Source organism: Mesocricetus auratus, unplaced genomic scaffold (assembly GCF_017639785.1).
Source record: "Mesocricetus auratus isolate SY011 unplaced genomic scaffold, BCM_Maur_2.0 Super-Scaffold_100676, whole genome shotgun sequence".
NCBI classification, from domain to species: Eukaryota; Metazoa; Chordata; class Mammalia; order Rodentia; family Cricetidae; genus Mesocricetus; species Mesocricetus auratus.
In genome coordinates, this window is record NW_024429266.1 from 78584076 (window position 1) to 78595070 (window position 10995).

Genomic DNA, 10995 nt, shown 5'->3' on the forward strand with positions numbered 1-10995 from the left:
ATCTTTTTCACCATTAGTAAGTACCTTGGAGGAACTACTGGGTCACAGATTAAATGTATTTACTTTAGGGGAAGCTTGCAGCTATTCACATAACTGAGCACTGTAGTGGGTACTGGTTACCCCAGATCCTTGTCAGTCTGGTGCATAAATCTTGTTTCTTTTTTCTTCTGGTATCGCTTCTTTCCTTCCTTCCTTCCACCCTCCCTTCCTTCTTTCCTTCTTTGCTTCCCTCCCTCCTTCCCTACTCCCTCCCTCCCTCCCTCCCTCCCTCCCTCCCTCTCTTTCTTCCTTCCTCGTCTTCCATTTTTGAGGGCCAATGTCATGAAGCAAGCTGGCCTTGTTCTCTTGTAGACTTACTATGCAGCCGAGGATGACCTTCAATTCTTGAGCCTCCTGTTTCTACCTCCTGGGTGACAAGATTTTGGGCATGCACCATCACGCTCTGTTTTATGAAATGCAGCAGACTGAACCCAGACTCTTGTGTGAGGTAGACAAGCATCTACCAGTGGAGCCATGTCCTCAACAGTAGTCAGATTTCTTATATACTCATTCTAATGTGGGCAATGGGATATGCTCTGTGTCTTTAATTCATACAGACCAATGATGTTCAGCACTTTGCTAGATTCTTGATAGCTATTCATACATATAGCACAAACATTCGTTCATTTATTATTTTAAAATTAAAGTTGGTTATCTTTATTTTGTGTGTGTGAGTGTTTTCCTGCATGCATAGGCACACCCAGAGGCCAGAAGAGGGCATTGATTCCCCAGGAACTGGAATGAAGGGTGCTGGTGAGATGCCATGGACTCTGGGAATCAAACTTCTCTCATTTGCATCACTAAGTCATCTCTTCAGCTTCATGTTTACTTATTTTTAACTTTTTAAGTATCTGGGCTTTTTTTGTATTCTGAATATAAATTCCTTTCTAATTATGTATTGTGACTGTCTTCTCAACCTGAAGATCATTTAGTTTCTTAATGATGTGCATAGATGAGGTTGACAAGATATTTTTTTTATGGTTTTTTTATTTTTTTTTATTTTTTTCCATAACAAGAAATGAAAACTTTTTAGAATTGAGTGAAAATGAAAACACAATACATCCAACTTATGGGACATATGAACACAGTTCTACAAGGCAATTTCACATCAATAAGTGTCTACATAAAAAATCGGATAGCTCTCACATTAGCAACTTAGTGGCACACCTAAATGTTCTAGAACAAAAAGAAAAAACTGGTATCCAAAGAGAGTAAATGGCAAGAAATAATAAACTCAGGAATGAAATCAATGAAATGCAAACAAACAAACAAAAGTAAGAAAAAATCAATGAAGAGTTGACTATTTAAGAAAAATATGTAAGATGAACACTTAGCCAAATTAACAAAAAGAAAAAGACTATCCAAATGAACAAAAACAGAGGTGAAAATAGGAATATTAAAATAGGTACTTATGAAATCTAGAGAACCAAAAGAACTTGAAAACCAAAACAAAAGGATGAATTTACTGATATTTATGAGCTACCAAAGTTAAGTCAAGATCAAATAAACAATTTAAACAGACTCATAAATTTGAATGAAATAAAAGCAGTAATTAAAAGTCTACCAATCTTCAACAACAACAGCAAAAATCACCCAGGGACAGATGTATTCAGAGTGGAAATCTACCAGACCTTCAAAGAAGATCTAACATCAGTCCTCACATTATTCAGATTATTCACAAAATAGGAACTAAAGAAACATTTCCCAATTCTTTTTATGAGTCCACTATTACCCTATTACACTATTATACAAAGTTCCAACCAAAAAATTATAGAGCAATATCCCTTATGAACATAGATGCAAAATTCTTCCTTCCTTTCATTCCTTCCTTCCTTTCATTCCTTCCTTGCTTTAATTCCTTCCTTCCTTTCTTCTTTCTTTCTTTCTTTCTTTCTTCCTTCCTTCCTTCCTTCCTTCCTTTCTTTCTTTCTTTCTTTCTTTCTTTTTTTTTATTAATATTTTTTTTATTTTCCTTTTTAAATTTAGATAAGAAACAAGGTTGCTTCACAAGTCAGTACGAGGTCCCTCTCCCTTTCCCTCCCCTCCTCCCGTGCCCTCCCCCCATCCCCCCCGTTATCCCCTCATTCCCCCAGGGAGGGTGAGGCCCTCCATGGGGGTGTCCATAGTCTGTCATTTCATATAGGGCAGGGCCTAGACCCTTCCCCAAGAGTTCAGGGTGAGAGTGCACCTCACATTGTTCAATGGGAGTCCAAAGTCCATGTGTATACTTGGGATGGGTACTGATCTGCTGTCCAAGGCTCAATAGATTACCTAGGCCTCCTCACTGACACCCAGATTCAGGGGGTCTTGATCAGTCCCATGCTGGATTCCCAGGCTGATGCCTGGGATTCAAGAGTTAACCTTTGTCTGGTCAGCTGTTTCTGGGGGTTCAACCAGCCCAGTCTTAATCCCTTTGATCATCAGTCCTCCCTCTCTGATACTGGCTTTCTTGAGTTCAGCTCAGTACTTAACCAGCCAGTAAATGAAGTTTCTGTTTCCCAGACTCTCTGGCCATAGGATTGTAGGCTGGCACTCCCCAGATCTATGTCTAAAATCCATATATGAGAGAGTACATGCCATGTTTCTCTTTTTGTGACTGGGTTACCTCACTCAGGATGGTTTCTTCTAGTGTCATCCATTTGCCTGCGAATCTCATGATTCCATTATTTTTTTCTGCTGAATAGTACTCCATTGTATAGATGTACCACATTTTCTCTATCCATTCTTCGGGTGAGGGACATCTAGGTTGCTTCCAAGTTCTGGCTATTACAAATAAAGCTGCTATGAACATAGTGGAACAGACATCTTTGTTATATGAATGGGCATCTTTTGGATATATGCCTAAGAGTGCAGTTGCTGGGTCTTGTGGTAGGTTTATTCCCATTTTTCTGAGGAATCTCCATACTGCTTTCCAAAGTGGCTGAACCAGTTGGCACTCCCACCAGCAATGGAGGAGTGTCCCCCTTTCACCACATCCTCTCCAGCATAAATTGTCATTGGTGTTTTTGATTTTAGCCATTCTGACAGGAGTGAGATGGTATCTCAGAGTTGCTTTGATTTGCATTTCCCGGATGGCTAAGGATGTTGAGCACTTTCTCAAGTGCCTCTCAGCCATTTTAGACTCCTCTATTGAAAACTCTCTATTTAGTTCTGCAGCCCACTTCTTAATTGGGTCCTTTGCTGTTTTGGAGACTTGCTTCTTGAGTTCTTTGTAAATTTTGGAGATCAACCCTCTGTCAGATGTGGGATTAGTGAATATTTTTTCCCATTCTGTGGGCTGCCTTTTTGTCTTGCTGACTGTGTCCTTTGCCTTACAGAAGCTTCTCAGTTTCAGTAGGTCCCATTTATTAATTGTTGATCTCACTGTCTGTGCTACTGGTGTTATGTTCAGGAAGCTGGCTCCTGTACCAATTCTTTCAAGGGTACCACCCACTTTCTCTTCTAAGAGGTTCAGTGTGGCTGGATTTATGTTGAGGTCTTTGATCCATTTGGACTTAAGTTTTGTGCATGGCGATAAACATGGATCGATCCGCATTTTTCTACATGCCAGTCTCCAATTATGCCAGCACCATTTGTTGAAGATGCTTTCTTTATTCCATTGTATATTTTTAGCTTCTTTGTCAAAGATCAGATGTTCGTGCGTGTGTGGGTTAATACCCGGATTTTCAATTCGATTCCATTGGTCTGCCTGTCTATTTTTGTGCCAATACCAAACTGTTTTCAGGACTATAGCTCTATAATAGAGCTTGAGGTCAGGGATAGTGATGCCTCCGGACGTTGCCTTGTTGAACAGGGTTGTTTTGGCTATCCTGGGTCTTTTGTTTTTCCATACAAAATTGATTATTGTTCTTTCAAGGTCTGTGAAGAATTGTGCTGGGATTTTAATGGGGATAGCATTGAATCTGTAGATTGCTTTTGGCAGGATTGCCATTTTTACTATATTGATCCTACCTATCCAAGAGCATGGGAGATCTTTCCATTTTCTGAGGGCTTCTTTAATTTCTTTCTTTAAAGATTCAAAGTTCTTACGATACAGGTCTTTCACTTGTTTGGTTAGCGTTACCCCAAGGTATTTTATATTGTTTGTGGCAATTGTAAAGGGTGATGTTTCTCTGATTTCTCTTTCAGCCCTTTTATCATCTGTATATAGTAGGGCTACTGACTTTCTTGAGTTGATCTTGTAACCTGCCACTTTGCTGAAGGTGTTAATCAGCTGTAAGAGTTCCCTGGTAGAGTTCTTTGGGTCATTGATGTAAACTATCATATCGTCTGCAAACAGTGAAAGTTTGACTTCTTCCTTCCCAATTTGTATCCCCTTGATCCCCCTTTGTTGTCGTATGGCTATAGCTAGAACTTCAAGTACCATGTTGAAAAGGTATGGAGAGAGTGGACAGCCTTGTTTTGTTCCTGATTTTAGAGGAATTGCGTTGAGTTTCTGTCCATTTAGTTTGATGTTGGCTGTTGGTTTACTGTATATGGCTTTTATTATGTTTAAGTATGTCCCTGTTATCCCAGATCTCTCCAAGACCTTTATCATGAAGGGGTGTTGGATTTTGTCAAAGGCTTTTTCAGCATCTAGTGAGATGATCATGTGATTTTTGTTTTTCAGCTTGTTTATATGGTGGATTACGTTGATGGATTTTCGTATGTTGAACCATCCCTGCATCCCTGGGATGAAACCTACTTGATCGTGGTGAATGATTGTTTTGATGTGTTCTTGGATCCGATTTGCCAGTATTTTATTGAGTATTTTTGCATCAATGTTCATGAGGGATATTGGTCTGAAGTTCTCTTTCTTGGTTGTATCTTTGTGTGGCTTGGGGATCAAGGTTATTGAAGCCTCATAGAAAGAGTTTGGCAAAGACCCTTCTGCTTCTATTGTGTGGAACACTTTGAGAAGAATTGGTATAAGCTGTTCTTTGAATTTGTGGTAGAATTCCGCACTGAGGCCATCTGGACCTGGACTTTTTTTGGTTGGGAGACTTTTGATGACAGCTTCTATTTCCATAGGGGTTATAGGTCTATTTAAATTGCTTATCTGTTCTTGATTTAGTTTTGGCAAATGATAGCTGTCCAGGAAGTCATCCATTTCCTTTAAATTTTTGAATTTTGTGGAGTACAGGTTTTCAAAGTATGACCTAATGATTCTCTGGATTTCCTCAGAGTCTGTTGTTATGTCCCCCTTTTCATTTCTGATTTTGTTAATTTGCGTGTTCACTCTCTGCTGTTTGGTAAGTTTGGACAAAGGTTTGTCTATCTTGTTGATTTTCTCAAAGAACCAACTCTTCGTTGCATTGATTCTTTGTATTGTTTTCCTGGTTTCTACTTTGTTGATTTCAGCCCTCAATTTGATTATTACCTGGCGTCTACTCCTCCTGGGGGAGTTTGCTTCTTTGTGTTCTAGAACTTTTAGCTGTGATGTTAATTCTCTGGTATAACTGTTTTCCTGTTTCTTCATGTGAGCACTTAGTGCTATGAACTTCCCCCGTAGCACTGCTTTCAAAGTGTCCCATAGGTTTGGGTATGTTGTGTCTTCATTCTCATTGAATTCGAGGAAGTCTTTAATTTCTTTTTTTATTTCCTCTTTGACCCAGGGATGGTGCAGTTGAGCATTATTCAATTTCCATGAGTTTGTAGGTTTTCTGCAATTTGTGTTGTTGTTGAATTCTAATTTTAAGGCATGGTGGTCTGATAAGATGCATGGAGTTATTCCAATTTTTTTGTAGCTGCTGAGGTTTGATATGTTGCCAAGTATGTGGTCGATTTTTGAGAAGGTTCCATGTGGTGGTGAGAAGAAGGTATATTCTTTTTTATGTGGATGAAATGTTCTATAGATAACTGTTAATCCCAGTTGGGTCATTACTTCTATTAGACCCTTTGCTTCTTTGTTGAGTTCCTGTCTGGTATTCTTGTCTAGTGGTGAGAGTGGTGTGTTGAAATCTCCCACTATAACTGTGTGGGGCTTTAGATGAGATTTAAGTTCTAATAATGTTTCTTTAACGAATGTAGATGCCTTTGTATTGGGGGCATAGATGTTCAGGATAGAAACTTCGTCTTGGTGGGTTTCACCTGTGATGAGTATGTAATGACCTCCTTCATCTCTTTTGATTGATTTTATTTTAAAGTCTAGTTTGTTAGATATTAGGATTGCTACCCCTGCTTGTTTCTTGGGTCCATTTGATTGAAAAATTTTTTCCCAACCTTTAACTCTCAAGTAATGTCTGTCTTTGAGGGTGAGGTGTGTTTCTTGTATGCAGCAGAAGGAAGGGTTCTGTCTTCGAATCCATTCTGCTAGTCTGTGTCTTTTTATGGGTGAGTTAAGGCCGTTAATATTGAGGGATATTAATGACCATTGATTGCTCATCCTTCCTAGCTTTGCGATGGTTGTTGGTGGTGGAATTATGGGTGGAATTTCGCCCCTTTGTTCTTTTGGGTGTTGTTAGAGAGGGATTGTCTAATGCTTATGTTTTTCTGGTTGTAGTTAGCTTCCTTGGGTTGGAGTTTTCCTTCCAAAATTTTCTGTAGGGCTGGGTTAGTGGACACATATTGGTTGAATCTAGTTTTGTCATGGAATATCTTGTTTTCTCCGTCTATAGTGATTGAGAGCTTTGCCGGGTATAGTAGTCTGGGCTGGCATCCATGGTCTCTTAGTGTAGGTAGAATATCTATCCAGGACCTTCTGGCTTTCAGAGTTTCCATGGAGAAATCAGGTGTAATTCTGATAGGTCTGCCTTTATATGTTACTTGACCTTTTCCTTAGCTGCTCTTAATATTCTTTCTTTATTCTGTATGTTTGGGGTCTTGATTATTATGTGGCGAGGGATTTTTTTGTGGTCCACTCTATTTGGTGTTCTGTAGGCTTCTTGTACCTTCATTGGCATGTCTTTCTTAAGGTTGGGAAAGTTTTCTTCTATGATTTTGTTGAATATGCCTTCTGCCCCTTTGAGGTGGATTTCTTCTCCTTCTTCTATACCTATTATTCTTAGGTTTGGTCTTTTCATGGTGTCCCATAATTCCTGGATGTTTTGTGTTAAGGATTTGTTGGATTTAAGGTTTTCTTTGGTTGATAAATCCATTTCTCCTAATGTATCTTCAACACTTGAGATTCTCTCTTCCATCTCTTCTATTCTGTTGGTAATGCTTGTATTGGTAGTGCCTGACTGTTTGTCCAGCTTTTCTATTTTCTGCCTTTCTTCAGATTGTGTTTTTTTTAGTGTCTCTATTTCAGTTTTCAACCCTTGCAGCGTTTGCATTGCTTCTTGCAATTTTCTGTTTATCTGTTCGTCCGTTTGTTGCCTTTTATGAATTTTTTGGTTTGTTCTTTCTTCCATTTCTTGCATTTTTTGGTTTGCTTTTTGTTCCATTTCTTGGATTTTGTGCTTTGTTTCTTCTTCCATTTCCTGCCTTTTTTGGTTTGTTTCTTCCTCCATTTTTTTCATTTTTTGCTTTGTTTTTTCTACCATTTCTTGCATTTTTTGCTTTGTTTCTTCTTCCATTTCCTGCCTTATTTGGTATGTTTCTTCTTCTAATTCTTGCATTTTTTGCTTTGCTTTTTCTTCCATTTCTTGCGTTTTTTGCTTCATTTCTTCTTCCATTTCGTGCCGTTTTTGGTTTGTTTTTTCTTCCAATTCTTGCATTTTTTGGTTTGTTTTTTCTTCCATTTCTTGCATTTTTTGGTTTGTTTTTTCTTCCATTTCTTTGAGGGATTTTCCAATATCCTCTTTTAGGGCCTCTATCATTTTCATGAAAGTGCTTTTAAGATCGTTCTCTTCTGCTTCCTTCGCGTTGGAATATTGGGGTCCTGCTGGTGTGGAGTCTCTAGAATCTGGCTGTGTCATATTTGTTTTTCTGTTGCTGACTGTGTTGTTGTATTGTCTCTTTCCCATCTCTTCCTTTAGTGGGTGCAGAAAGAGCCCCTTTTGGTGGGTGCTAGTAAGTCCAGTAATCTGGTGGTTCTTCTATGCCTTGTCCAAATGCTGGTCCGTGGGTAGAGAAGAAGAACAGGAATCTGGGGCGCTTAGCCTCCTACCTGGTCCCCTGGACCCTATGCTGGGTCCTGTTGTACCTGATCCGGAACAGCTACTCCCCTGGTCTCCCTGGTTCCTGTAGTTTCCTGGTCTCTTTGGTGGGAGAGAAGATCTGGAGTCTGGGGTGCTTGGCTCCCGCCGGGATTGGGAGCTCTGTGCAGTTCCCAGGCGATCTGCAGGCTCTGGAACACAGGCCGGGAAGCTGGCCTGTTTACCTGATGCTCCTGCCGGGATTGGGAGCTCTGTGCAGTTCCCAGGCGATCTGCAGGCTCTGGAACACAGGCCGGGAAGCTGGCCTGTTTACCTGATGCTCCCGACAAGATATTTTTACAAGACTCATTCTTTCTTAGTTTGTTTTTGTTTCTCTTGCCTTTCTTGAGAAAACTTTTCCAAGTGCATAGGTTCGAGTAACAAGGTCTATACATGAAGCACACACCCCTCTACTCACAAGAACTCACTGCAGTTTCAATATTCCCTCTACTGCCTGGAAAACACAACAGTGACATTGCTGATTGCTTTCTTTGAGTATGTCCTAGCACACTTTCTATATTCTATTTTCTTACTCCAGGTCTTTACCAAAGGCTAGTTTGACTAAATGGAAAGCACTTTGCATAATTAAAAATATTCCTGGATTTTACATGACATGGCTTCTTTGAAAAGAATTGTTTTATGCATGGAAAGTAAGAGCAGCAATATATAATTGCAAAGTCTTTTATTTTTTAAAGTTCCATCCTAAAATCATAAAAGATTTTTAAAAATTGTGATTGTGTTTGGATATCATATTCCAAGGATCTAAGATGTCTGTAAGGTAAGAACTTGGTAAATATAAACAAATATACTTGTTATTATCATACTGTCAGATTTCATTAAAGTCAGATATATTTTAGCCTCTGCTAAATGTCGTTGAGTGAATCTGATGCATGCTACCTCTCCAGGTATCCAAATTGTCTTTCTAACGTTTTATTCCCTTTCCTATCTTAGCCTTGAATTCGCCTTCCTCACCCAAAATAAAAAGATGATCAGCTTACTTTGACAAATGGTTATTGACTGTTTGCTAAGTGTCAGCTATTGGGAAAACCATGGTCCATGTACAGGAGGAGTTAATGTGGCAAACATTCTAATATGCATCTTTTAATATTTGTACCATTCTCTACTCTATCTTTGAGTTTAGGAATGCATGTGTCTCATTTGGTGACAAGTTTGTTTTTCACATGTCTTGTATCTCCATCCTATAAATCTTTGGGTGACTTTCTTCATCAATATCCCCTTTCCTACCACATTTGTCTTGAGATTGAGATGCCTGTGACTCTTAATTCTGTATCTTCTTTTAAGACATGTTACTAAGTATAAATATTAGCTCTTTTTGCCCAAGAAGATACCAGAAAAGTGAAGTTTCTAGAAAAAAATACCCAAGTAAATTTTAATTTCAGATAAACAATATCTTTTGAAAAATTACCAACCACATATTATATTGGGGGATATACTTAATGTACTTATGTATATTGGGGATATACTTATGCATCCCTACCAGAGCTTCTCAGTCCTATGGGGAGAATTTTTGCTTCTCTTCTTCACACCATGTGAAGCTGTCATAACTTTCACTCCATATTTAATGCTATCAAAACTGGAGATGATACCATGGGTCAGCAGCTCCAGGTACCTCATTTCTTTGGAAAGTTTGAGGAAGGAAGGAAGTTGAGATGTACACTATTCACAGTTTTCCTCTATCAGAATATGTTAATGCTAACTAACAAAACCTCTTCAATTTTGTATTTTCTAGTACCATCTATGCCACAAGTTAACTTGGTTTCCAACCTCTGAAGAAGGGTGTGCACCCAGTCCACTTCCTTTTACAGCACACCACCAAAGACACCACTGTGAAAATTCATTGTCCCTACTGCCTCTGCTCTTTACCTGGGAGTACTTTCAGGAATATTTCCTCTGACAAGGACTCTTGGTTGCAGGTAATATAAGCCATATCTGATCCAAGACAAGGCTTGTCCTGCAAAAAATTGTTAAAAAGACTAAGAATTCAGACACAAAGACAGTAAAATAGCATTATATGTAATATATTATATAGACTGAAGGTCAAAAATTAAGCATTTTCCAGCAATGGGTTTTCTTATTCTGTTCCACAGAATCATATAGTATGAACTAGTCATGGTGATTATGATCACTTCAGTATGTGGATCCATCCTGGGGAAGCAAAGAGCAAGAGGAATAGATGAGAAATTTCACTTCCTGTGATACTTGGTTCCCTGTGAAAGGAGGGTAACTCCTTTCTAAAACCCATGAAGAAACTGTGTTACACAGCCTGGTTGGACACTTCAGGTTTTGTCATCCTATGCATAAATACACCTGTGGCAGAGGGTACAAGTACTGTACAGTCCATAAACATCTCTGCTCCTCACATCCTGACAACACCTTTCTTCATGTCTTGCTTTGACACAGAGCAGTTCTGATGCTGTACAAACACTTGCCATGCACACATTGTGATGTCCTGTAGCACTTTGGACCAATAGGATTCAAGGCAATAGATGGATGTTTCTTTTACTTTCTTCATCTATAGATATATTTAAGGCCCTTTTTGTAAGTTTTCTATGAAAGGTGGAGACATTAGGACCCATACTGATTTTCTTGTTCATTATGATTATTTCACAGATAAACTACATGTGTGTGTTTTCCTTTTGGTTCTACTTTCAAGGACTTCAGATTAAGGTCTTGAGACAGAAGAAACAAATGACTCCTTAAAAGGGGAAAGTGTGTTAGGTTAACGGAAATACTTTCACCCACAAGGAGAAACCCACATAATCACTTCTTTTCTAACAGGGAAAATAATAAATAGAGCTATAGTCAGGATGAGTGATATAAAGACTTTGCTTTTATGAAGCTCATTCTTAGACACCAAGAAAAGTTAAAAACTTCCATC